Source organism: Myotis myotis, unplaced genomic scaffold (genome assembly GCF_014108235.1).
Source record: "Myotis myotis isolate mMyoMyo1 unplaced genomic scaffold, mMyoMyo1.p scaffold_m19_p_4, whole genome shotgun sequence".
Lineage (NCBI taxonomy): Eukaryota > Metazoa > Chordata > Mammalia > Chiroptera > Vespertilionidae > Myotis > Myotis myotis.
In genome coordinates, this window is record NW_023416346.1 from 13,313,449 (window position 1) to 13,339,723 (window position 26,275).

General features: G+C 43.4%; 1 pseudogene; it reads left to right on the forward strand.

Annotated features, from left to right (window-relative positions):
* The first annotated feature begins 17,998 nt into the window (after nucleotides 1-17,998).
* Nucleotides 17,999-18,900, forward strand: LOC118653280 (annotated as a pseudogene).
* The last annotated feature ends 7,375 nt before the right edge of the window (nucleotides 18,901-26,275 follow it).

Below are 26,275 nucleotides of genomic sequence, written 5' to 3' on the forward strand. Positions count from 1 at the left end.
GCGCATGGGCCACGAAGTTTCAATCGCACTGTATGTGCACGCCCACATGTGGTATTTTGTGGAAGAGCCACACTTAAGGGGCCAAAGAGCCGCATGTGGCTCGTGAGCCACAGTTTGCCAACCACTACTCTAGCCTAAGCTCGTGGCTGATGTTCACCTAAGCTTCTGCATTATTATTATTCACTTCAAAATGTCATTATTATTTCCCCCAAGTTTTGATCATTTCCTCACTCACAGTCAATTTAATAGATCATTCCAGAGACAGGGGCCTACAGCTCCCAGGGCTGGGATTTCCCAAACTCTTTATGATTTAGAAAGGACTTTATCCTTGCAATCTTCCTCAGCGAGGTTAAGCATGGAAGCCAAGGCTCAAGCTCAGAGTTTCTGACTCGAGAACTCATGCCCATTGTACTCTATCACTCTGCTGTCTAAGTAAGACAATGTGCTCCTTGTTTTAATTAGTTTAAATATTTTTAAGTGAAAACTAAATGATTTATCCTATGCTCTTTCTCTTTGGTTTGGTTTGCATGGTTTCTATTATTAATGTCTTACTTAGAATTTTGATTGCCTACAACACCCATCAGGGCAATTACTTAAGTGCTATGGGTTTAGGCCCCCCAAAGAGGCTCACATGACCAGTGCGATGGTTAATTTTATGTGTCAACTTGACTAGGCCATGGAGTGTCAAACATTATTCTGGGTGTTTCAGTGAGAGGTTGTTAGCAGATGAGATTAACATTTAAATCCATAGGCCGAGGAACACAAATTATGGGTACCCTCCTTCAAAATGGGACCTGGCTTTTTTTCTGCCTTGGAAACATGGGCTCTTTTCTGGGTCTTGAGCCTGTCAGCCTTCAGACTGGAATGACAGCTTGCTGACTCACCCTGGTTCTCTCCTTATCTCCAGCCTGCTGACTCACCCTGCGGATATTGAAAAATTTGTCAGCCTTCATAATCTTGTGAGCCAATTTCTTATACATCAATCTCCCCTCCCTCTTCTCATCTCCTATTGCTGCTGTGTCTCTGGAGAACCCCGACTGACACAGCCAGCAGAGGGCGATCTCCTACCACACGCTGCCAGTTTCCATTTGGAACTGTTGGACAGTTTTCTTCAAAAGGGAGAAAATCATTCTAATTATTTTCTTTTTCCAGACAAAAATGGTAATTTCGGAGAGAGAGAGAGAGAGAGAGAGAGAGAGAGAGAGAGAGAGAGAGAGAGAGAGAGAGAGAGAGTCATTCCATAACAGGCTTGAGACAGTGCAGGAAATGCATTCTGCATGAGATGAACAGCAAAATTACCCAACACAGCTTACTCTTCCTGGAAATCAAAGACTGCATTCTAACTAGTGGATAGATTTCAGAGATGGAACTTCTCTAACAGAAAGTACAGTGGAATGAGTAGAAAGAAGAGTGGAAACTGATATAGTAGTATGCGTACATTATGCCAGTAATGTAATCTTACAATTATACTTATGTAAAACTATAAATGCAGAGAACAAGATCTGGAAGGATGCACACTAAACTTTTAACAGTGTTTTTTTTCTGGAGATAGGAAGGCTCTTGGAGGGAGCTACACTGAAATGGACTTCCTGCTTTTATTCTGTTGTGGGTTTGAATTTCTTAAAACAAGATTGCATTCATGTATGAATATATATATATATATATATATATATATATATATATATATATATACTTATTATTATTATTAAATAACATTTCACACATAGTAGGATGGCTATAATTTTTATGACCCCAGAAAATAACAAATGTTGGCAAGGATGTGAAGACATAGGAATATTGATGCATTGCTGGTGGGAATATAAAATGGTACAGCCACTTTGGGAAACAGTTTGATGGTTTCTCAGAAGGTTAAGCATTGAACTGCCATATGACCCAACAATTTCACTTTTAGGTATATTTTAACCAAAAATTAAAAGTAAGGACTTGAAAAGATATTTATGTAACCATGTTCATAACAACATTATCCATGATAGCCAAAAGGTGAAAACTCAAGTGTCTGTTGACAGATGAATGAACAAAATGTGGTATATGTACACAATGGAATATTATTCAGCTATAAAAAGGAATTAAATTTTTATATATGCTAAATAGAAAGACAAATATTGTATGAGTCTACCTATATGATGTACCTAGAATGGGCAAATACATAGAGACAGAAGGTAGAATAGAGTTTACCAGGGGTTGGTGGAAGGGGGAAAGGGGTGCTATTATTTAATGAGCTTTTGATGAGTATAATAAAAAAGTTTTGAGCCTAGATAATGGTGATGGTTATTCAACATTGTGAATATATTTAATGCCACTGAATTGTACATGTATGAATCATTAAAATGATAAATATTATGTATATTTTATCAAAAGTAAAAAAAAAAACTTGAAGAATTGTTGAGAAAGGGCTACTGTAGTATTAGATCCAGTTGTACCCTTTTATAAAGGGGAAAAGAGTGGCTTCTAGGGACTATAGAGATGCAGCTTCAGTTTTATGGATAGGGTGTTTGTGTGAAGTAGCAAGTGCTGAGGAAGTTTCTGACAGTTGGAATATCATAAGGAGACCCGAGGATCTGCTGTTATCCAGTTCACACTAAACTCTGTCAGAGGGAGAACTGGATCTATCTTTGCTCATCATTGCAACCTCAGAGACTAGAACAGAGTCTGGTGCAGAGTAGGCACTCAAATATTTATTGAATGAATTAATAAATTTCTGTTACTTGAAAGTAAAAAACATTCTCTAGTTTATCATTTTGGGAACTATTATCAATGATTTAATGCACAATAAATACAGGCCTAGAATTCATATATTTGATTATCATTACCATAGGGGTAGTGTATTAGTTGGAATGGGCTAACTGCTATATCAAACAATCTCTGTATCTTAGTGAGTTAACTTAATAAAATTCCTTTTCACTTATGTTACAGTTCAAAGTCAGCGGGGTTAGGTTGAAGTGGGGGTTGAGCTCTGCTCCACATAGGTTATTAGAGACCCAGCTTCTTCTGTCCAGAGGCCCCTAAGCACTCGGAGGTCTCCACTGGCTTCTTTGTATCTCTCTCTCCACTGGCTGGCAGATGAGTGAAGAGAGAGATCTTGGAGGACCATCAGCGAGATTTGAGTGGCCAGACCTGCAAGTGTCATTGCCCCCGCCACACTCCCATTGATCTGAACTCAGTCACATGACTACATTGAATCACAAGGATTCTGGGAAATGTGGCCTAGCTTCAAGTAAAGGAGGAAAAGGAAATGGTGTTTGATAAATATGTAGCATTGCTTATGTTATAAATATGATATGTGTGGGGAGAATTCCTAGGGTAACTGTGGGCTTGCTAAAAGAAGGCTGCCCAGGACTGAAGTCCCAGGAGCTTCAGTGTTTAAGAAATGGGAAAGGAAAAGAGGCAAAGCAAAGAAAATGAAAATAAGGAAAGAGACAACGGGAAACCCAAGGAAACAGAATGTCACAGAAGCAAGGGGAGAATGTGTCAAGAGACAGACCCTAGCAAGAGCAATTTCTGTGGAAATCAGATTGTGTGGTACTTGGGGGTAAAATGTGGGTGAGGAAGTAGAGGATTATATGTAAAACATTTTAAGAAATTTAACTGTAGAAGTGTAAGAAGAGAAAGATGGTAGCTTAGTGGTCATGTGGAAGTGGCATGTGGGAGAATTTTTTAAATGAGGTACTTCAGAATGAATGTCTAAAGGGAAGGAATCACAGTAAATAAAAACAATGTGGTATAGATCAGAAACAAATGACTATTGGAACTGAAGAAATTATCTTGAAACAGACTTAGGTGTATATAGCAATTTGGTTTTGTCAGGGATGGTGTGAAATGATGGACTGTTTCTCATGCATATATGTACCTAGTAATCTATTTGTATATTTTGCTTTTATTCCCCAAAGGATTTAAGGAAGTTTAAAAAGATACAATCTGGTGACAAAGTAAAACAAATATTTAAAGAGGGAGAAAATGACAGGTTGGGACAATGAAGTGAAATATGCATTTAGGGCCCTAGTAGATAGAGCGTTGGCCTGTGGACTGAAAGGTCCCGGGTTCGATTCTGGTCAAGGGCACATGCCTGGGTTGTGGGCTCGATCCCCTGTAGGGGGCATGCAGAAGGCAGCCAGTCAATGAGTTTCTCTCATCATTGATGTTTCCATCTCTCTCTCCCTCTCCCTTCCTCTCTGAAATCAATAAAAATATTTTTTTTTTAAAAAAATATGCATTTAGGTTTTATAACCCTAAACATCTCTTTGATATTCAGTGGTTTAAACATCAGTGCTATGCTGGTCGTAGGTACGTGGATCAATTTGTGCTGGGATCTGTTAGATAATTCTGTCTATGTAACTTGTTCTGCAATGTCACTTTTCAGGCAGAGACTTGCATTAACTCTCGATATTGCTATGAGAATTATGCCATCCCTGCGCTTTGTCCCATGTATTGTGCAGCAGTAGCCTTTGACCACAAGCAATAAAGCATGACATGCCCATTAGACAGGAACAGACTGTTCTGGCCTCAGAGACAGCTTCTAAGTCAGAAAGAAAGCTCAGTTTCATTTCTCTATAACCATATCTTGTCCCTGACCCAAATGACCCCTATGAGCCATCTATGCTGTATTTACTCTGAAATCTTTTTCCTAAGCTATATGATACCCCTGAACCTTTGCACATCCTTATGTCCACAATGTTCTCTTACGTTTCCTCTCCCCCTACCATATTCATTCTTATCCCTCAGCCCCTGTCCTCTCCATCATAGCTCTGGTGCTGCTGGGTTAGCAAGGCCATCTACTCCACTGACCTTCTGCCTCAACTCTGCATCCTCAGGCTCAAAACTTGACATGGCCAAAATTGGCACACTGTGCTTGGGAACCTTCCAGCAGAGTGGTGGGGGTTTCTATTTAAAACCACAACTATTATTTTGACCTGGATGATTACATGGGAGTGTACATTTGTTAAATTTCACATCAAGCTTTACACTTAGGATCTGTGCAGCTTATTGTATGTATATTATACCTCACAAAAGCTGTTAACTTAATTTGAAAAAAAAAAGAATCAAGCTCCCCCTTAACTACCTGCAGTTTCTTTTGCTTTCCAGGGTGAGTGACATGGTTTTCTTTGGCTAAATAGCTGTTGTCAAACTAAGCTTAGGGAGATAGTTGGCTGCCTCAGGGATAAAACGAAGGTTAGAGAGAGTGCTAAATTACTCCTTCACATGAGGAGAGCAGAATCTGGGATTTCATGAGGCAGCCATTTTAACCTTAAAAGACAGTGTCTCCCTAGTGCTAAAGGGTTTAGGGACCCCATGCAGCTGAGACTTTGCTGTGTGACATTTTTCAAAGTTCTTTCATAACCACTCTTTTGTTTTGTCTTTGGGACAATAAATGTCAACATGGCCTGAGTCCTTCAGTGAAAGAATATAGCCAGGGCAATGATTTCAGCCTGGGGCACAGGAGCCAACCACCAGAAAGCTTTGAGACCTGGAATCTCAGACAGAAATGTGCTTGTCATGGGCCTTGGGGACAAGTGAGCTGTACCAGAAATACCTGAGCCCACAGGACAGCAGAGGTACAAGCTTACCCGGGAAAGGCCTCTGGTTATTCCGAGTAGGGTGAGCTGGGTTACAAATCACCCAGGCTAGCTGACTTGTAAACACAGGCTTGGGGGTCAAACTAAGCTGAGTCTGTGTCTTGGCTTGGTTATGTGGTGGCTTGTGTGGCCCTAAGCAAGATACCTAACCCTTGTATTCTCAGGTCTCTCCTTTGTGAGATACTCATAGTCTATGCCATAGGAGTAAGAGCAGAGAAGGATATTATACTAGTCTGCTGGGGCCGCCATAACAAAGTACCACACACTGGGGTGGGGTGGGGGCTTAAACAACAGAAATGTATTGGAATGCTGAGGAATCTGAGATCAAGGTGTTGGCAGCATTGGTTTCTCCTAAGGCCTCCTTCCTCTTGCAGATGGCTGTCTTCTCCCTGTGTCCTCACAGAGTTTCCCTCTATGTGTGTCAGTGTGCTCTAATCTTTACTTCTTCTTATTTTTATTATTATTGTCTAAAGTTTTACATATGTCTCCTTTTTCCCCAATTTGACCCAGCCATTCCCACCCCAGGCAAGCCCCCACCACCCTAAGGTCTGTGCCCATTGGTTATGCTAATATGCATGCATACAAGTTCTTTGGTTGCTCTGTAACCCCCTCTCCACTGCCATTTGTCTCTAGGTCTATTCTTTTTTTTTTCTTCTAGATCTATTCTTGTTCATCAAATTATGTTGATCATCATAGCCCACATATGAGTGAGATCATGTGATATTTCTTTTTCTCTGACTGGCTTATTTCACTTAGCATAATGCTCTCCAGTTCCTTCCATGCTGTTGCAAAAGATAAAAGTTCCTTCTTTTTTATAGTGGTGTAGTATTCCATTGTGTAGATGTACCACAGTTTTTTAATCCACTGATGGGCACTTAGGTTATTTCTAAATCTTAGCTATTGTAAATTGTGCTGCTATGAACATAGGAATACATATATCCTTTCTGACTGGTGTTTCTGGTTTCTTGGGATATTGTCTTAGAAGTGGGATACTGGGTCAAATGGGAGTTCCATTTTTAATTTTTTGAGGAAACTCCATACTGTTTTCCACAGTTGCTGCACCAGTCTGCATTCCCACCAGCAGTTCACGAGGGTTCCTTTTCCTCCACATCCTTGCCAGCATTTGTCGTTTTTTGATTTGTTGATGATAGCCATACTGGCAGGTGTGAGATGGTATCTCGTTGTTTTGATTTGCATCTTTCAGATGCTTAGTGACTGAGCATGTTTTGATATGTCTCTTGGCCTTCTATATGTCCTCTTTCGAAAAGTGTCTATTTAGGTCCTTTGCCCATTTTTTTGACTGAATCATTTATCTTCTTTTTGTTAAGTTGTATGAGTTCTCTGTAAATTTTGGAGAATAAACTTGAAATATCATTGGCAAATATATTCTCTTATGCATTGGGCTTTCTTGTGGTTTTGTTGATGGTTTGTTTTCCTGTGCAGAAGCTTTTTATTTTGATGTAATTTTGATGATCATTTTGATGTCACATTTGTTTATTTTCTTCTTAGTCTCCATTGCCCTAGGATCTGTGTCTGTAAAGATATTGTTACGACATATGTCTGCTATTTTGCTGCCTATGGAGTCTTGTAGGATTTTTATGGTTTCCCATCTTACATTTAAGTCCTTTAGCCATTTTGAGTTTGTTTTCGTGTATGGTGTAAGTTGGTGATCTAGTTTCATTTTTTTTTTTTTTGCATGTATCTGACCAAATTTCCCAGCACCATTTATTGAAGAGATTGTCTTGACTCCATTGTATGCTCTTGCCTCCTTTGTCAAATATTAATTGAGCATAATGGCTTGGGTTGATTTCTGGGTTCTCTGTTCTGTTCCATTGGTCTATATGTATGTTCTTGTGCCAGTACCAGGCAGTTTTGAGAACCGTGGCTTGGTAATATAGATTGGTATCTGGTATTGTGATTCCTCCTACATTCTTCTTCTTTCTCAGGATTGCTGTGGTTATTCAGGGTCATTTTTAATTCCAGATGAATTGTTGGAGAGTTTGTTCTAGGCCTGTGAAATATGCAATTGGTATTTTAATGGGAAGTGCATTGAATCTGTAGATTGCTTTGGGTAGTATGGACATTTTAATGATGTTGATTCTACCAACCCATGAACATGGTTAATTTTTACTTCTTATAAGGACACCAGTCATATTGGATTTAGGTCCACCCTAAGGACCCCATTTAACTTTAATACTTTCTTAAAGACCCTATATCCAATATAGTCACATTCTGAGGTACTGGTATTTGTACTTAAGCATATGAGTTTTTTGGGGGGGTGAAGGGAGAACAATTCAGCCCATGCCAGGTTCTGGCATGCAGGAAGTCTCACTAAATATAATGTTGCATGGAGCTTTTTCTGTTGCCATAGAATTAGTACCCAGGGGACAAAGAGATGGGAATCATCTATTTTCTAAAGGATCCAGGGCAGTAGGAAGCAGACATCTTCTTCAGGGCTTTCTAAGACATGAGTAGAACCAGAGCGGCTACCACCTGCCATGGACTCACTGCTGCCTCAGCCCTAATTCCAATTGTATCTACTTAATGCTAGCAGTTTCCTCTACTAAACTTGGAGTTCCCAAAGCCTTACTCTCTTTAGTTCTCTGTTCAACCCCTAGAACAAGTGAGAGGACCATGGCTCTGGCTATCCCTATCTTCCTGCCATGAAGATCCAAGGAGTGCTTTCCCATGCTGAAGGCTTGTTTGGGTCAAGCCCCTACAGCTGCTGGTGTCTGAAAGAAGCTAAGGGCAAATACAGTGACCCCTAAAGTATGCTTTCCTCCATGTGGACTTGGGCTAATTACATCTGCTCCCTGTGGGTCAGTTTTCTCCTTTGTGAAATGAGGGTTGTAACTAAGACTGGCTACATGATTTGCAGAGCCCAATGCAAAATAAAAATGCAGGGCTTCTTGTTTAAAAATTGAATTTCAAGATGGTGACAGCAGAGCACCATATCAAACTTGCAAAGCCATACTAAGCATGGGGCCCTGTGGGACTGCCTAGTTTGCCCAGCCATGAGGCTGTCCTTAGTTGTAACTTTGGGCCTTCTCTTGAAACCAAACAGGTGTGTGCTATGTGAGATTCTTATAAAAACAGTCAAGTGCTGGACCTGAAGATTGAAAAGCTTCCTGAAACCCAGTGACTTCCACTTCCTGACATCTGTTGGGTTCATTTGGGCTTTTCTAATTAGTTTTCTTTCTCCATAGCACTCCCTTCTCGTCCCCCTCTCAAGACTTCTCATCCATTGTGCATCCCACTTTCACTTGGCTATGGGCCAGGGTTCCCTTAAAGCATCAGGGTCCAAAGAGGACCATCCATTTCTTGGAGGCTCAGGCCCACAACTGTGCTCAAACCTCTGCCCAAGGGCTAGAGCAGTGTTGCTCATGCAGCAGTCTGGGAAATCCCAAGCGTTCCCTAGCAACAAGGCTGAACCAGAGCTGTTGCTGGGGAAACTCTGGGATTTCCATAGCTACCAGAGTACAGTGAGTATCTCCCAACTGCAGCTGAATATATCTGGTGTCACTAGTAGAGAGGAAAGGGAAGCTGATGTTCAGTTGCGAAGGGAAGAGGTCTGTATCCTCTGAATCTCATTACCTGCACAAAGAGGGGCAGGCCACTGGGAGCAGGACCACTTCTCAAGGCTGATGAGTGGATGGTCTCTCCTCATATGTAGACCTCCAAGAAATGACTGGTCAACTTGGAGTTGTATAGCCTGATGGGCTCCCATAGTACCTGGTACCCTGGCACAGAAATCACCATACTATATTGTCTCAATGCATCTGTATTCCTTCTCACTCCCTATAGCTGGGATCTTACCAAGGCTGTGTCTACAGCGACCAACATAAGGCATGTTAACCTTTTCCTTGATCATTTGGGAAAGTCTGTAGAGTCCTTCTTAGAATAATATTCTCAAGGTGTGAAATAAAATAGGTATAATTACAAAAGAAACTTTTAATTGAAATACAGTGATCAAAAACATGTTAAAAATCATGATTCTGCCGGAACCGGTTTGGCTCAGTGGATAGAGCGTCGGCCTGCGGACTGAAGGGTCCCGGGTTCGATTCTGGTCAAGGGCATGTACCTGGGTTGCGGGCACATCCCCAGTGGGGGGTGTGCAGGAGGCAGCTGATCGATGTTTCTCTCTCATTGATGTTTCCAACTCTCTATCCCTCACCCTTCCTCTCTGTAAAAAATCAATAAAATACATTTTAAAAAAAATAGTGATGTAATGGCCCACCTCATTGGAGAGTGGGTATCTATCTGCATGATTGATTTAGAATGCAGATACTCCAAGGGAGATTTTTCTACTCTTCCACATTTATGGATTTACTCAAACCCTGATTTATCTCAGTAGGATATTTGCTTTTTGCTTTGTATGACAATCAATACTACTTTATTTTTTTGTTCAACTTTTTCCATTTTTGGCCATTTGAAGTTCTTTCCATTGGTTCTTATGTCCCCTTGACCTACTTCCAGTATTGTATTTTTTAGCACCACCTCACTTTCTGCCACTACAAGATGTTGTAGGCTGTCTTGTCTGTTCCCTGCTCTAGTCATAGCATAAGCCATCTCCCCATGGATTTCTGCTTCCTTCTATTACAGAATGGTATTAGAAACCTAGAAGTGGGAACTTGGTGGGATCATGATTCCTGGAGTGTTTTTGTTCTAGCTGTCTCAGTTGAGAGTGAACGTAAACATAAGTGTGTATATAAGCCTATGTATACACATATATCTATAAATATGTATGTCACCATAGGTGTCTGTGTTAAGCTTAACACAAATTCATACTGATGTCTCCAGCTCTAACCCATTATTACCACAGGGGACCTCTGGTCTGCTCCCTTGGATTATCTCTAACCCTTTACTCGGTCAGTGAGAATTCTGGCTCCCAACATCCACAATCCTTATAATTCCTTGGCCACCTCCAGGATATATGTATAGTGGTTTCAGATTGAAAAGTAATACCCCTGTGGGAAATACATCTACATTTATGATTCATGTATGCTTCTACTCATTAAGCAGTGACAGAGAGAATTAAGGGACATGAAAAATGCAATGTATAACCTAATTTGGTTTCATTACAAACAAAGAAATATGTGGGAGAATTGCAGCCATCTGACTGTGAAAGGAATATAAAGAAGATACACTGGATTGTTGGTTTGTCTGGATGATAAAAATTATGTTTTAAAGTCCTTATGTTTTCAGAGTTTTCACCCTCAGGTATGTAGGATTGAGCTGACTTGGTATCTGAGATTTGGTTCAAAGAGCTTCAGCAAGAAAATTAAAAATGAAGGAAGGAAGGAAGTAAAGGAGGAAGGGATAAAGGGAGAAAGGAAGGAGTGGAGTGGGTAAGCAAGGAAGAGGAAAAAGAAAAGGAGGAAGCAAAACAAGAAAAAATGAATGGAGCACATAAGGCACCATATCAATGCTCCTGGGTGATAGGAAAACTGGAGTTTTTATTGTTTTCTTTAGTGTTGAGTATGTTTGACAGTTTATGGTAACAGTTAAACGTGGAGACTTAGCGCCATATCATGAAATAGAGTAGTTAATTACACATATAAATGGGCAACGATAAGGAGGTTATTTAGGTCCTAATTGGAGCCAATCATCAGAGTTTAGGGACATTCTGGTGGCTCCTTCTGTCTTCCAATATGGCTTGTCCCTGTGGCCTGGCCTATTTTAATAAGAAAAACCCTTTTAAAACCTTATCAGAGAAACACATGGAAATGCTTTTCATCTAGAAGGCATTAAATGCATGCAGGCTGAATTGTATTTGCACTGAAAAAGAACCGGCTTTCATGGTGAGAGCACAATGGGCCAAGTCAGAGGGAGTCTTGTAGAGAAGTATATGTGATGTGCAGACTACCTGAGGGGGAAGTGCAAACTAGCCTGTAGGAGTTGAGGGTGTGGTCGTGAGCAAGGCCTCCAGGGACCTCACCATGGCCTTGAGCCATTGATGGACACAGAAAGGCTCTGCCTCCAAGACATGGACAGTGCTGTTCAGAGGCACAGGTTCAAAAGCTGCCCAGAAAATCGTGTCAATATTGAAAGAGAAAGCCTTGGGCAGGAACACAGTGTGGGCCACAGCAAAGATGCAAAGCAGGTGAGGATGCACTCTGAGCTGCCATGAATAACTCACATCTTTCATATGGTGACTCTAACATCTGCACCACCCAATGAACACACTAGCTTTGATTAAGGGGTAGGGACACATGGCAGCTCAAGAGGGCACAGGGAGGCTTTGAGGAGATGATCCCTGTGTCCTGCTGGGCATAGTACGTGGTCTTTGGTGAGCTGGCAACTGACATTAATTTGGATTGCAAAGACTCTGTGTTGCGATTCCATTCTCCAGAGAATATCTCAACTAAAAAGCATCTTGGCCCCCTTAGGGGAATGTCCTTTCCTCCTTCCATAAACCATCAATTTCTAGCTCCAGAGCCAGGATCTGCAGGTGTTTGGAGTCCTAGGCCACAGATTCAGCAAACAGAGGGTCATCACAGCTAGATATGGATTTCTGGAATGTTCTCCCATTGACATCCAGGACACAAACCCCTTTGGAGTAGACACTGCCTTCTCCAAGCCCTGCAATCCCTCTCTTGCACCCAGTGTGAGGCTTTGGCATCCTGCATACACAGCCTATAATACATGGGGCAGCACTTGTTTGAAATGACCTTGCTGCTCAGCAAAGACTTGTGGTCAGCACTGTCATAGAACCACCAGATGTCATCAGACAGGCCTCTGTTGTGTTCTGGATCCATTCAGTGAGGCAGGAACCTTCCTCCTGCCCTCTACAGTGCTGCTATACTGTAGACCAAGAGTCTTGCCCATTCCAGGACAACCTTGCCTTACCTTCCCTTTATCTCAGAAAAGGGTCACTGGACTTCTGCACCTGCACTCCGGCCCAACCTTGCCAAGTCAAGTCAGAAACCTGGTGGTGGGGCCTCTCTTCCTATTGTCTTTCCCTCCACAGGTTCCAGTTCTTCCAGTCTACCTCCATTTCCAGTCCAAGTCCAGAGTGTCCCAATAGTCCCTATAAAACTACCATCCCTCTGGATGATGACAGCAGATTCCCTGTGGGTCTCTTGGTCCCTCCTATGGGTTTCCCACTCTCTTCTGCACCCACTAGTCAGATAAATCTTTTAAACATGCAAGATGAATGTGCTGCCTTGGCTGCTTTTCTCATAGAGTCGTTCAGGCATATTTTTGATGCAGAAAGTGGAAGTGGGGAGCTTGTTTGGATCATGGGCACTTGCAATGTGTATACGGTCATGGGTGGGCAGGAAGGGAGGGGGGCAACTAGGACTTGGGAGCAATTCATGTGGAGCAGTCAAGTGATGAAGGTCCCTGAGTGCAGGGTAATAGAGTGAAGATGGGAGTGCTTGAGTTTTCCCGGCTTTTCTCCACCTGCCTGGGCCTCCCGGAATCCAGCGATACCTTCCCCTTCCCTAATACAAAAGGCAAATCCTGATCAGGAGGACAAGAGTGTCAGGGAGGGTGGATGATTCTCCCTTCTTTGGGAAACTGAACCCAACCATGGAAACATAGAGTTCTAATAAGGAATTGTCTCACGTGGTTATGGAGGCTCAAGATGCTTTGGGTAAAACTCTCAAAAGGCTTACTTGTGCTTTTTCTGCACTTGACAACAGCCATCTGAAGGTTTGGGCTGTCTCTTAATAATGTCACACACCCAATAAATAAACACTTAGGACAATGGCCAATATTTGGTACAGTGACAACACCAAATGCTGTCAAGGATATGGAATGGCAGGAACTTGCATTCATTACCTGTGGGAAAGTGAAATAGTACAGCCGCATTGGAAGCTGTTTGGGCAGTTTCTTAGAATAGTAAGCATAATTTTAACATATGATTCAGCAACTCCATAAGTATTTACCCCAAGTTGATGATGCTGTATCTGTGTAGGCACATCTATTTTTAAAAATGTACCACTCTGGTTGGGGACATTGATAATGGCGGAGGGGCATTATACATGTGAGGGAGTAATGACTTACTAGGATATCTGTATACCATCATATTTATTTTTCTCTGCCATCTAAAAGCATTGTAAAAAAATAACTCTTAAAATAAACACAATATGAACCATAGTATCCGAACAACAAAATTTGAGCAGGCCCTAAGTGAGACTGAAAATTGTGATGAGCTGGCACTTGTGTCTGGGGTGGGAGTAGGGGGAGTGGGGAAGTTGGGAGGGGCTATAGGCTGTATGAGACAGATGACAGGGAAAATAGGAAGAAGGATTTTAAACTTATGCTCTATATCTTGGCACAAATGTTGGGCATTCAGACCACAAATGTCAGTAACCTTAAGGGTATACCACTGCCTTGGGAAAGCTGGGACAGTTGAGGTATGTTATTCAGAGTCTATGCTAATAACCACCTGACAACCATCTTGGTGGGTTAGTGCTGGCTTTTCAAAAATTATTATCTGAATAGTATGTAAAGAACAGACTAATTAGAATAGTGAGTAGCAGAATAAATCATGTATGTTAAGAGTAAGTATTCTCTTGTAAAATACCTGGGATAGTATATCATATAGAAATAAACACGTAAGTGCATGTGTTCCATCCTATACTAATGAAAGACAAACACGCAAATTGACCATACTTTCCCTATGCCTTAAGCCACGCCCACCAGCCAATCATAGCGACTATATGCAAATTAACCCAACGAAGATGGCGGCCCCGCAGCCACGGAGCTGGAGCGAGCAGGAGGCTTGCTTGCTCCAGTGATGGAGGAAGCCAAGGTTCCCCGCCTGCCACAGCCCGGCTCTGAGATCCACCGAAAGCAACAAAGTTTCAATTATAGAAAGTAAACAAACCCCAGATACCTGCTTTCAGCCAGCCATGGCCACGGAGCTGGAGCAAGCAGGAATGAGTTGCCCCTAGCGATGGAGGAAGCCAAGCTTTCTGCGGGCCTCTGCTAAAGGCAACAAAGTTTCAATTATAGAAGGAAATGAATCCCAGAATTAAAAAAAAAAAAGAAAGAAAGAAAGAAAGAAAGAAAGAAAGAAAGAAAGAAAGAAAGAAAGAGAGAAAGAAAGAAAGAAAGAGAGAGAGAGAGAGAGAGAAAGAAAGAAAGAAAGAAAGAAAGGAGAGGCTGGGACTTACGCTGCCAGGGTGCTTGGTCAGCCTGAAAATGGCCCTCAGCCCCTCACCCAGACTGGCTTCTCTACTGCTCCTCCAAATCCTGGGCGCAACAGCGCACCCTGCAGCATCAGTCGTGCTACTGCAGCGATCTTTGCAAGGGGTGTGAGGCCCTCCTGGGTGAGGACTTTGGGGTCCACTGGCTTCAGCACAGAGGGCACTACAGCATCCATCTCCTGGTGCTCCTGTCAGCTCTAGGGACCCAGGGAGGCCCTCCTGACAGCACTGAGAGTCCTCCGTGGGGCGTCTTAATGAGAACTACTTCCTGCCCCCCTCGCCCACCTCTTCAGAGAATGGGGGAGGGGCGGCAGGACAGGCGCTGAGGGGGTGCAATCTCAGGTCGGCACCAGCGGGCCCAGGCTCTGCCTGGAATCAGGGTGAGGACCAGGTGGAGGTCCCCGGGAGCTAGTTCAGCCCGTGCCGGGAGCCCTGGGGAGGGAGGCCCACAGGCCTCCCCTGGGGTCTCGGCGTGAGGGCCTCCATGTGGGGGTCTGGCCTCCCGGTTCACAGAGGGAGGGTCCCAGGACCTGCAGGCCTCACGGTGAGGCCGTGGGGGGGACAAGGTGACTCTGGGCCCAGAGCAGTCAGTCCCGGGAGCCCCAAGGCGCGGGGGGACCACGAGCGGCGAGGCCTGACTTCCGGGTCCTCCGGGTCTGAGACCCTCGGGCGGCTCCGTGTCACGGCGGCGTCTCAGGGGGTCCGGGTCCTGCCCGGGGTCAGTGTGGGGACCCTGAGGGAGACTGGGGGCCTGGCCCCAGAACAGTGTCCATCGGGCAGGCCTCCTGGGGGTGGGGGAGGGCTGAGCTCACGCATTGTGCTTTGTGATTTCTGCATTGGGTCTGAGAGACACGGGGGTTTGGTAGAAGGAGCAGGGCTTCAGGCAGCACAGGGGGGACCCCAGGTCCTGCTGCTGTCAAGTTGAGGACCCTGAGGGAGATTGGGGGCCTGGACCCCAGAATCCTCAGTCCGGGGAGGCCTCCTGGGGTGGGGGAGGGGTGCTTTCACGTATTGTGCTTTGTGATTTCTGCATTGGGTCTGAGAGACACGGGGGATGTTGATAGAAGGAGCAGGGCTTCAGGCGGAGTGGAGGTGGGGCAGCCCGTGCTGCTGTGAAGTTGAGGACACTGGGGGAGAAAAAAAAGGGGATGTCTCCAGTTCTCTGAGGGCATTTGCACCACAGACAGTGTTCCCACTGAAAGCAGCCCTGCCTCTGTCATCCCTGAAGTCCGTAGGCAGGGGTAGCCTCAGGTGGGGCACCCTTCCTTCTGCCTTGGACTCTCAGGGCAGTGAGGCTTGAGGGCCAATTGCATGTCAGTAGAGGGGCCCACATCTGGTCAGCATAGCAGAGTCCCAGGATCTGGGCAGATCTCAAGAAAAGGTCCACCCGAGAGGGGGGAAGGTGTGCAGCTTCCCCTCTCCAAAGGGGAGGAACGTTACAGTGTCTAGCTTGCCCTGTTCTCAGACCCAGGAAGGCCCTGGCAGAAAGGACTGGATGTTGCCAACTCCTGCTTTGCCACATGGGTGTGGATGGGGGGATCTTGGGGATGTGAGGACGTAGGTCTCAGAGATAACCTGAGATCAGCAGAGGGACTAGTCCCAGGATCTGCCCGGTGTGAAAGTGCTGATCATCCGTGAAGCCTCAAGGCACACCCCCTTCTCAGAAAGGAGGGGTGGTACAAAGGCCAGCTGTCCCCAGTCCTTAACCCTGAAAGGAACAACAGTGGACCTAAGTGGCACGCTCCTTTCTATCATGGGTGGGAAAGTGGGAAGCCTTCGGTGAGGTGGGGTCTTTCTGTAAGGGGGCGAGATAGAGTATCCCAGGTGTGAGGCATGGAGGTAGGAGAGGCCCTGACAGGAGTGAAAATGAATAGCCAAATGGGCACCGGGAATGCACCCAGGACAGAGGGCCCAGTCCCTGCTGCCAGCATTTTGAGATGATGTTAGGGATTCCGCTGGGGTGGGATGCGGGGCGCTTGTGGCGGCATTTAGGGGAGATGGTAGCCACCTGAGGCTTCCCCTGGAGTCTGTGCAATGTGGTGCCTCCTAATTTGTCTCTTGGGGCTCTGAGGTAGGTGAGGACCTCGGTCTGAGTGGACAAAGTCTGGTCATCTGAGGAGGGGTATCCGCTCAACAGTGACAAGAGTCCTGGGTGTTGCCAAAGTTAAGTTGAGGACCCCAAAGGAGGAGTGAGTGTACTCCAAACCCCGAAAAGAAGACAGGACCCAACACAAATCCAGCCTGCCCTTACTCTGAGCCCTAGAAACCCTGTGCGAGGCTGTCAGGCTGAGCCCCTTCTCATTTCCAGATTGGTGCTTTCCAGGAGGGCTTTGTCTTGGGGTCTGGACAAAGGTCAGCTGAGGCAGGATCCCACAAGTTGACAGGATAGTCACAGTGAAGAATGAGGGGATCTCTGACACCAGGATCCCAGGCCTGCCAAGCCTTATTGGTCAGGAATGGGAAGACCTGGAATCAGTGGGTGCACTGGCTCCCCTCACTTTCACCTCAATTATCTATGGAGGTGAGACCTTTCCTTTAGGAGGGCAGCCTCAGGACAACACATGGAGTTTTTTCAGTTCCTGCAGGGTGACAAGGTAAGGACTGAGTGGGACATCATCCCAGGACAGATGAACTCAATAGAGTATAGTTATGGTTCCTTGGGGACCCCTGTTAGACTCTGGGCAGGTGTTGCCAGATGTGGGGCCACCCCAAATCCTTCTGGCTAGTCTCAGGGGTGTGTAACCTTGTTCTGAGTGTTTTGTTTCAGGCCAGCATAAGGGGAGGAGAAGGTCCTGGAGTGGACAGGTGAAGACCCTGAGTGAGCATGGATGGGATCCCCCATCCAGAACAGAGGAGACCCTGCAGCACCCAATACCACCTCACCACACTGTCTTTCCAGAACCTTGGGTTGTGCCAGCTGCACCCTGAGGAGCCTTCTCACTTCCTCCTTCAGGATCCTCCTGGACAGGTCGCTGAGCAGAGACACCTGTGATGCCGAAAAGCACGTCTGAAAAAGAGACTTGTAAGTAGCCTTTGTCAGAGCTCCCTAGGGTGCATTTCCCAACTGAGGCCCCTCACATTCCCTCTCTCTCACAGGCCCATGCGTCCCCAGTACCCACTTTCTGCCCAACTACTGTCACGGTCCCAGCACACATCATCATGCGTCACCATCAGAGGAATGAGCTCCACAAGCCTGAGGAAGACAATCAGGACTCAAGGGAGAACCTCGACCTGGTGGTGGTGCAGCTGCTTGGGCCTGAGGAGGTAGAGGAGGAGGAGGCTATATCTCCCTCCTCCTCTGTCTCTTCCTCCCTCTCAGGACTATTCCAAGACAGCCCGGAGGAGGCAGCTGCTGCTGAGACATCAAGTCCTCCCCACAGCCCTCAGGATGCCTGCCTTCCCCCCTCTGCCATGGCAGCCCCTCCATGTATCCAACCTGAAGATGAGGGCTCCAGCAGCCGAGATAAGGAGGGGGCAAGCAGCAGGGAGGCTCTGAAGAGGCCAAGTCCTCTCTGCAAGGCACCCTACGTTTAAAGAAGGCTTGCCTGGTGGCATTCCTGCTCCTCAAGTATCGCACCTGGGAGCCGACCACAAAGGCAGAAATGCTGAGTGGTGCCATCAAAGAGCACCAGGACCACTTCCCTGAGATCTTCAGCGCAGCCTCTGAGTGCATGCAGCTGGTCTTTGGCATTGATGTGAAGGAAGTGGACCCCAGCACCCACACCTATGTCCTGGTGACCACCTTGGGCCTCACCTATGATGGGATGGTACGTGATGAGCCCACATTTCCCATCACTGGCCTCCTGTTCACGGTTCTATGAGTGATTGCCTCAGAGGGTGGCTGTGCCCCTGAGGAGGAAGTTTGGAAAGCCCTGCATGTAAGGTGCTTGCATGATGGGAAAGAGCATTGGCTCTATGGGACGCCTAGAGAGCTCCTCACTAAAGTTTGGGTGCAAGAAAAGTACCTGGAGTACCGGCAGGTGCCCAACAGCAATCCCACACTCTATGACATCCTGTAGGGTCCCAGGGCCCATGCTGAGACCACCAAGATGAAGGTCCTCGAGTTTTTGCTCAGGGATTATAGAAGGGATCCAAGTTCTGGCCCATCCCTGTTTGAAGAGGTTCTGAGTGATGAGGAAGTGCAGGCCTGAGTCAAGATTCATTCAGGCACACTTCAGGCCCATGTCTGACATGATGGGACACCAATTCTTTAGTCTGTTTGAGAAGAGGACAGTCAATGTTCTAGGTCGTGAGGCCCAGGGCTATTTGGGGAAATAAGGGCTGTAGCATCTTTGGGTTTCTGTGATGACTGAGAAATGTATCCTTGTTTCCTTTAGGAATTTTCAAATGTGTCTCTTTTCCTAGAAGGTTCCATAAGCTTCAGAACCTAATTTTGTGAATGATATTGACCATACATGTGTTTGTAATATCCAGTTTGAAAGTAAGAGTTGTGTTATTGTGTAACACAAAATGGGATGCTTTTCAGCTTAGTTTGTGATTCTCAGATAGATAACATGGCATTAGAAGAAGATTTTCATGAAAATGTGAAAGAACTCAGCAGTATAATCGATGGAGTCAAGAAATAGAGAAATAAAAGTAAAAGCTTATTAATTCTTACTTAATATCCCTTCTCAGCTGTCATTCTATGAAAGGAACTACATAAGGATCCTAGGATTTGCTTGGTTCATTCAAGAAAATGGAGGCATTTCATCTGAATAAATACAACCCCTGCTCAGTGGTTCGTATATTCTCCAGACATTTACTGAGCCTCTGTCCTCTGAAATGCCCTGTGTTAGTAGTTGGCACCAACATAAGTAGGACCTACCCACCCACAGGATGACAGTGGGAGCCAAAAACATATATTGATGGTGTCAAGGTATCCCCTAAGTGCTATAGAACAAGCAAAAGAATGGGAGAGGCGGTGGGGCTCCAGGGGACAGCACTCCAATGTAAAAGACATGACCAGGACAGTTTGGGGCTTTGGGAAACTGTGATCCCCTCTGTGGGGGTTGATTGTAATGAAGCTGAGTAGTGGCAGTGGCCAGATCTTGCTGAGAGTGTGTTTTGGGCTTAAGGGGAGAGCATGAAAAGAGAAATTTCTTGGAAATTCCTTCTGGATCATGTATAAACCAGAGAGAAATGTTCACCCGAGGCAGGTGGAAGGGTGTCTTCCCTGTACTTCTATCCCATTGTAGGATTACACAGTGAAGAGACCGGTGTTTTATCCACATTACCTGCAAGGATTCCAGAGAAGTAAGGGTCCTGCTCCTTGGAGCAATGCCCCCAAGGTACTGGACAGGCACTCTTCTCCTTTCTGGCCTGGGAAAGCCAGGTCTGACTCCATTGAAAAAATATACTATTTCGGTTTCTGCTGGGGCTGACCAGCAGCCCCTGAGTGATGGATGAATGATTACTCTGACACACGTTTCTGTGAAAGACAGGGCTAAGGGACTGCTTGTCTTGAGAAACCAAACAGCCCTTTTGCCTGCCTCCTTAGGCTGTTATTGTAACAACCGCTTGAACAAAACTATCAGATACTATCAGTAGGGTAAGTATCCTTGAGAAGACACATGAGTCTGCAGTGTCCTTTAAGCAAGGACTTCTAAAGTCTCCACATAAAGATTCCAGTGAAACACCTGGGGGCTCAGACTTCTTTGGAAAAGTCAAGGCAGGGCGGCAGAGATTCCTCCTTATAAATTTTCCAACCAAGTCCTGTGCTCTCCCACATCTCCCCATTTTTTGTTTTGCTGGCTGCAGAAAACTGAAGGAGGCAGCGAACTTTCTGCTTTGGAATGTCGGGGTCCATGAAGTGTGTTCACTGCTTGAGTTCTGATCTTTTTTTAATATTTAAAGTATTACATATGTCTCCTTTTTCCCTGATAGACCCCCTCCCGCCACTCCCACACCCCAGGACAAGCCCCCACCACCCCAGTGTCTGTGTCCACTGCTTATGCTAATATGCATTCATGCACGTCCTTTGATTGATCTTTAACCCCCTTCCTCTGCCTTCTCTCTGAGGTTGGCCAGGCCTCACAGCCCCTCGCAGCCCCAGACAGCCCATGCAGCCCCTCCCTGCCTCAACTGGCCCTTACAGCACTGGCTTCATCCCAGAGGGTTGTCTGGACTGTTGTTCTGCTGTTTGGACTAACTCCTTTGTCAAATTAGCATATTAGCTCTTTATTATATAGGATAGTATTCTATTGTGTAAATGTACCACAGTTCTTTAATACACTCATCTGCTGATGGTACTAAGGCTGTTTCCAAATCTTAGCTATTGTAAATTTTGCTGCTATGAACATAGGGGTGCATATATCCTTTCTGATTGGTGTTTCTGGTTTATTTGAATATAGTCCTAAAAATGGGATTACTGAGTCAAATGCAAGTTCCATTTTTAACCTTTTGAGGAAACTCCATACTGTTTTCCACAGTGGCCGCCCCAGTCTGCATCCCCACCAGCAGTGCATGAGGGTTCCTTTTTTCTCCACATTCTCGCCAGCACTTGTTGTTTGTTGATTTGTTGATGATACCCATTCTGACAGGTGTGAGATGGTACCTCATTATTGTTTTGATTTGCATCTCTCAGTTGAATAGTGACTGAGCATGTTTTCATATGTCTCTTGGCCTTCTGTATGTCCTCTTCCGAAAAATTTATTTAGGTTCTTTGCCTATCCCATTTTTTGATTGGATTGCTTATCTTCCTTTTGTTAAGTTGTGTGAGTTCCTTGTAAATTTTGGAGATTAAACCCTTTTCTGAGATTGCATTGGCAAATATGTATTCCCATGCAGTGGGCTTGCTTTTTATTTAGTTGATGGTTTCTTTTGATGTGCAATATCAAAGATATTGCTATGACATATGTCTGATATTTTGCTGCCTATGGAGTCTTCTAAGATTTTTATGGTTTCCCATCTTACATTTAAGTCCTTTAGCTATTTGGAGTTTATTTTTTTTATGTTGTAAGTTGATGATCTAGTTTCTTTATTTTTCCTTTTTTTTTTTTTTTTTTTTTGCATGTATCTGTCCCACTTTCCCAACACCATTTATTGAAAAGACTGTCTTGACTCCATTGTATGCTCTTGCCTCCTTTGTCAAATATTAATTGAACATAATGGCTTAAGTCTATTTCTGTGTTCTCTGCTCTGTTCCATTGGTCTATATGTCTGTTCTTGTGCCAGTTCCAGGCAGTTTTAAGAATCGTGGCTTTGTAATATAGCTTGATATCTTACAAATATCAAGCTATATTATGGAATATATATTATGGAATAATATTATGGAAGTACTAGCCATAGCAATCAGACAATAAGAAGAAATAAAAGGCATACAAATTAGAAAAGAAGACGAAAAACTGTCATTATTCACAGATGACATGATATTGTACATAGAAAACCCCAAAGACTTTGTTCCTCCAACTTTGTTCTTCTTTCTCAAGATTGCTGTGACTATTCAGGGTCTTTTTTTTATTACAGACAAATTTTTGGATAGTTCTTTCTAGGTCTCTGATGTATGCTGTTGGTATTTAAATGGGGAGTGTATTGAATCTATAGATTGCTTTGGGTAGTATGGTCATTTTAATGATGTTGATTCTACCAATCCATGACTACAGTATGTTCTTCCATTTGTTTATGTCTTCCTCTATCTCTTCAATGTCCTGTAGTTTTCTGAGTACAGGTCTTTTACCTCCTTAGTTAAGTTACTTCCTAGGTAGCTTAATTTTTAGTGCAATGGTAAATGGAATTTATTTTTAGTTTCTCTTTCTGTGAGTTCATTATTGGTGTATAAAAAGCCATAGATTTTTGGGTGTTAATTTTGTATCCTGCTATATTGTCAAATTCATTTATTAAGTCTAGTAGGTTTTTGATGGAGTCTTTGGGGTTTTCTATGTACAATATCATGTCATCTGTGAATAATGACAGTTTTTCGTCTTCTTTTCTAATTTGTATGCCTTTTATTTCTTTTTATTGTCTGATTGCTATGGCTAGTACTTCCAGTAATATGTGGAACAGGAGTGTTGAAAGTGGGCATCCCTGTCTTGTTCCTGTTCTTAGGGGAAATGGTTTTAGTTTTGCCAATTGAGTATGATGTTTGCTAAAGCCAACAACTTAAAGGTTTGTCATATAGCACTTTTATTATGTTGAGGTATGATCCCTCTATTCCCACTTTGCTGAGAGTTTTTATCAAGAAAGTGTGTTGGATTTTGTCAAATGCTTTTTCTGCATCGTTTGATATGATTATGTGATTTTTGTCTCTCAATTTGTTTATGTGCTGTATCACATTTATTGACTTGTGGATACTGTACCATCCAACAAAATTGCTGGAATTTTGTTGAGGATTTTAGCATCTATGTTCATCAAGAATAATGGCCTGTAGTTCTCTTTATTTGTGGAGTGTTTATCTGGTTTTGTAATTAGGGTAATGCTGGTTTCATAGAAGGACCTTGGAAGTGTGCCTTCCTCTTGAACTTTTTGGATTAGTCTGAGGAGGATAGGTTGTAGTTGTTCTTTGAATGCTTGGTAGATCTTCCCTGTAAAGCCATTCAGACAGGGCTTTTGTTTGCTGGAAGATTTTTGATTACTGCTTCAGTTTGTTCGGTAGTTATCAGCCTATTCAGGTTTTTTTATTCTTCCTGATTGAGTTTTGGAAGCTTGTATTTTTCTAAGAATATGTCCATTTCATCTATGTTGCCCAGTTTGTTGGAATAGAATTTTTTCATAATCGTTTGTATTTCTGTGGGATCATTTGTTATTCACCTCTTTCATTTCTGATTTTGTTTATTTGGGTCCTCTCTCTGCTTCTCGGTGAGCCTGGCTAGAGGTTCATCAATCTTGTTTATCCTTTCAAAGAACCAGCTCTTTGTTTTATTGATTTTTTGTATTTTTTTTGTCTGTATATCAATTATTTCTTCTCTGCTTACTCTGGGCTTTCCTTGTTGTTCTCTTTCTAATTTTGTGAGTTTTAGGGTTAGATAATTTATTACTATTTTTCTTGTTTGTTGAGGTAGGCCTGTCTCAGGACTGCTTTCCCTGTGTCCCATTGATTTTTGATTGTTGTGTTTTCATTGTCGTTTGTTACCAAGATGCTTTTTATTTCTTCTTTGATATCTTTGGTAACCCAATTATTGTTTAGTAGCATGCTATTTAGCCTCGATGTGCTTGTTTTTTTTCATAGTTTTTATTGTAGTTTATTTCTAATATTATGCCATTGTGATCCGAGATGATGCTTGATATGATTTCTATTTTCTTGAGTTTGAAGATACTTTGCCTGTGTCCCAATATGTGGACTATCTTTGAAAATGTTCCATGTGCACTTGAGAAGAATGTATATTCTGTAGTTTTGGGGTGAAATGTTCTGAAGATATCAATTAATTCCTTCTGATCTATTGAGTCATTTAGGATTGACGTTTCTTTGCTGAATTTTTGTTTAGAGGATTTATCCAGTGGTGTCAATGGGGTATTAAAGTCCCCTACACTGATTGTATTACTGTTGATCTCTCTGTTGATATTTTCCAGAAGTGTTTTTATGTATTTGGTTGCTCCTGTATTGGGTGCATATATGTTTACCAGAGTTATATCCTCTTGTTGAATTGCTCCATTTAGTATTATGAAGTGGCCTTCCTTATCCATTTTTATGGCCTTCACTTTGAGGTCTAATTTGTCAGATATAAGTATTGCTACCCCAGATTTTTTTTTTCATTTCCATTCACCTGAAATTTTTTTTCCACATCCCTTCACTACCAGTTTGTGTGAGTCCTTTGTTCTGAGGTGGGTTTCTTATAGACAGCAGATATATGGGTTATGTTTTCTTATCCATTAAGCTACCCTATGTCTTTTGATTGGAGCATTTTATCCAGAAACATTTATCGTTATTATTGATAGGTTCTTGGTTGTACATTTTTATTCTCTATGCCTGTGTTCCTTCTTCCCTTCCTATTTATTCTTTTTACAGAAGTCTCTTTAGCATATCTTGTATTGCTGGCTTGGTGGTAATAAACTCCCTTAGTCTTTTTTTTGTCTGTGATGCTCCTGATTTCACCTCAATTTTGAAGAATAGCCTTGCTGGGTATAGTATTTTTGGGTTCAGTCCCTTGCTTTGCATCATGTTGCATATTTCATTCCATTCTATTGTGGCCTGATGTGTTTCTGTTGAGAAATCAGTTGATAGTCTGATGGGAGATCCTTTATAGGTAACTTTCTGTCTCTCTGGCAGCCTTTAAGATTCTTACTTTATCATTGGTGTTAGCCAATTTAATTATGATGTTTCTTGGTGTGGGTCTTCTTGGGTTCAAATTTTTTGGGACTCCGTGAGCTTCTTAGGCTTCTTGTGAGCATTTTTCCTTCCCAATACTAGGGAAGTTTTCTGTCATTATTTCTTGAAACAGGTTTTGTATTCCTTGCTCAGTTTCCTCTTCTTCTGGCACCCTTATTATGCAGATATTGCTTCATTTCTTGGTCTGGCACCCCTATTATGAGGATTTTCTTTCGTTTTGTGTTGTCCCAAAGCTCCCTTAGGCTCTCCTCCTGCTGTTTAAGTTTTTTCTTCCAGTTACTGCTCTTCTTGGTTGTTTTTTCCTACCTTGTTTTCTAGCTCGCTGATGTGGTCTTCACCTCCTCCCAGTCTACTGTTGATGCTTTCTATTGTGTTCTTTATTGTAGCTATGCCATTCTCATTTATTCTTGGTTCTTCATTTCCTCTTGATTCTTACACATGTTGTTGAATTTGTCTTTCATCCTTTTCAGCATCCTTATGACCATTGCTCTGAATTTTTTTCTGTGGCAAATTTCTTGCCTCCATTTCATTTACTTCCTATTCTGGTGATTTTTCCTTTTCTTTTGTATGGGGGCTGTTTCTTTATCTCCACATTTTTGCTCCTCTCAGGGTGTCTGGTTATGTGGCTCACTCTCCACCGTTTTGATCACAAGGCACATAATAAAGCTCAACAAGACATGAGACATTGGGAACAAAAATGAATGTATTTATGACACCTATAATCCCAAATAAAGGTGACCACCAGAGAAAATGAAATTGGGGGGGGGGAGGAAGAGCACAAAAATGATATTGAGAAAAGGAAAAAAAGGTAAGAGAGAAAAGAAAAAGAAGAAAAAAGAGGGGAAGTTTTACATATATAGAGATATAACTCCACAAAACCAACAAATAAACCCCAAAATGCAAACAACAAACACCCAGAAAAAAAGGGGGGCAACTGAATCTGAAGAGGCAGAGCTTATTTCCAGAAACTAAGGTAAAGGAATTGAATGAATGAGCAAATGGCCATGAATGAGTATAGAGGAGGTAGAAAGAGAATGAGTGTATAAGAAGAAAAGTAAAAAAAACCCAAAATACTCATTATATATATATCATATATATGATATATATGATATGTACTAGAGGCCCGGTGCACAAAAATTTGTGCACTCAGGGGAAGGGGGGGTCCCTCAGCCCGGCCTGTGCCCTCTCACAGTCTGGGACCCCTCGGGAGATAACGCCCTGCTGGCTTAGGCCTGCTCCCGGGTGGCAGAGGGCAGGCCCAATCC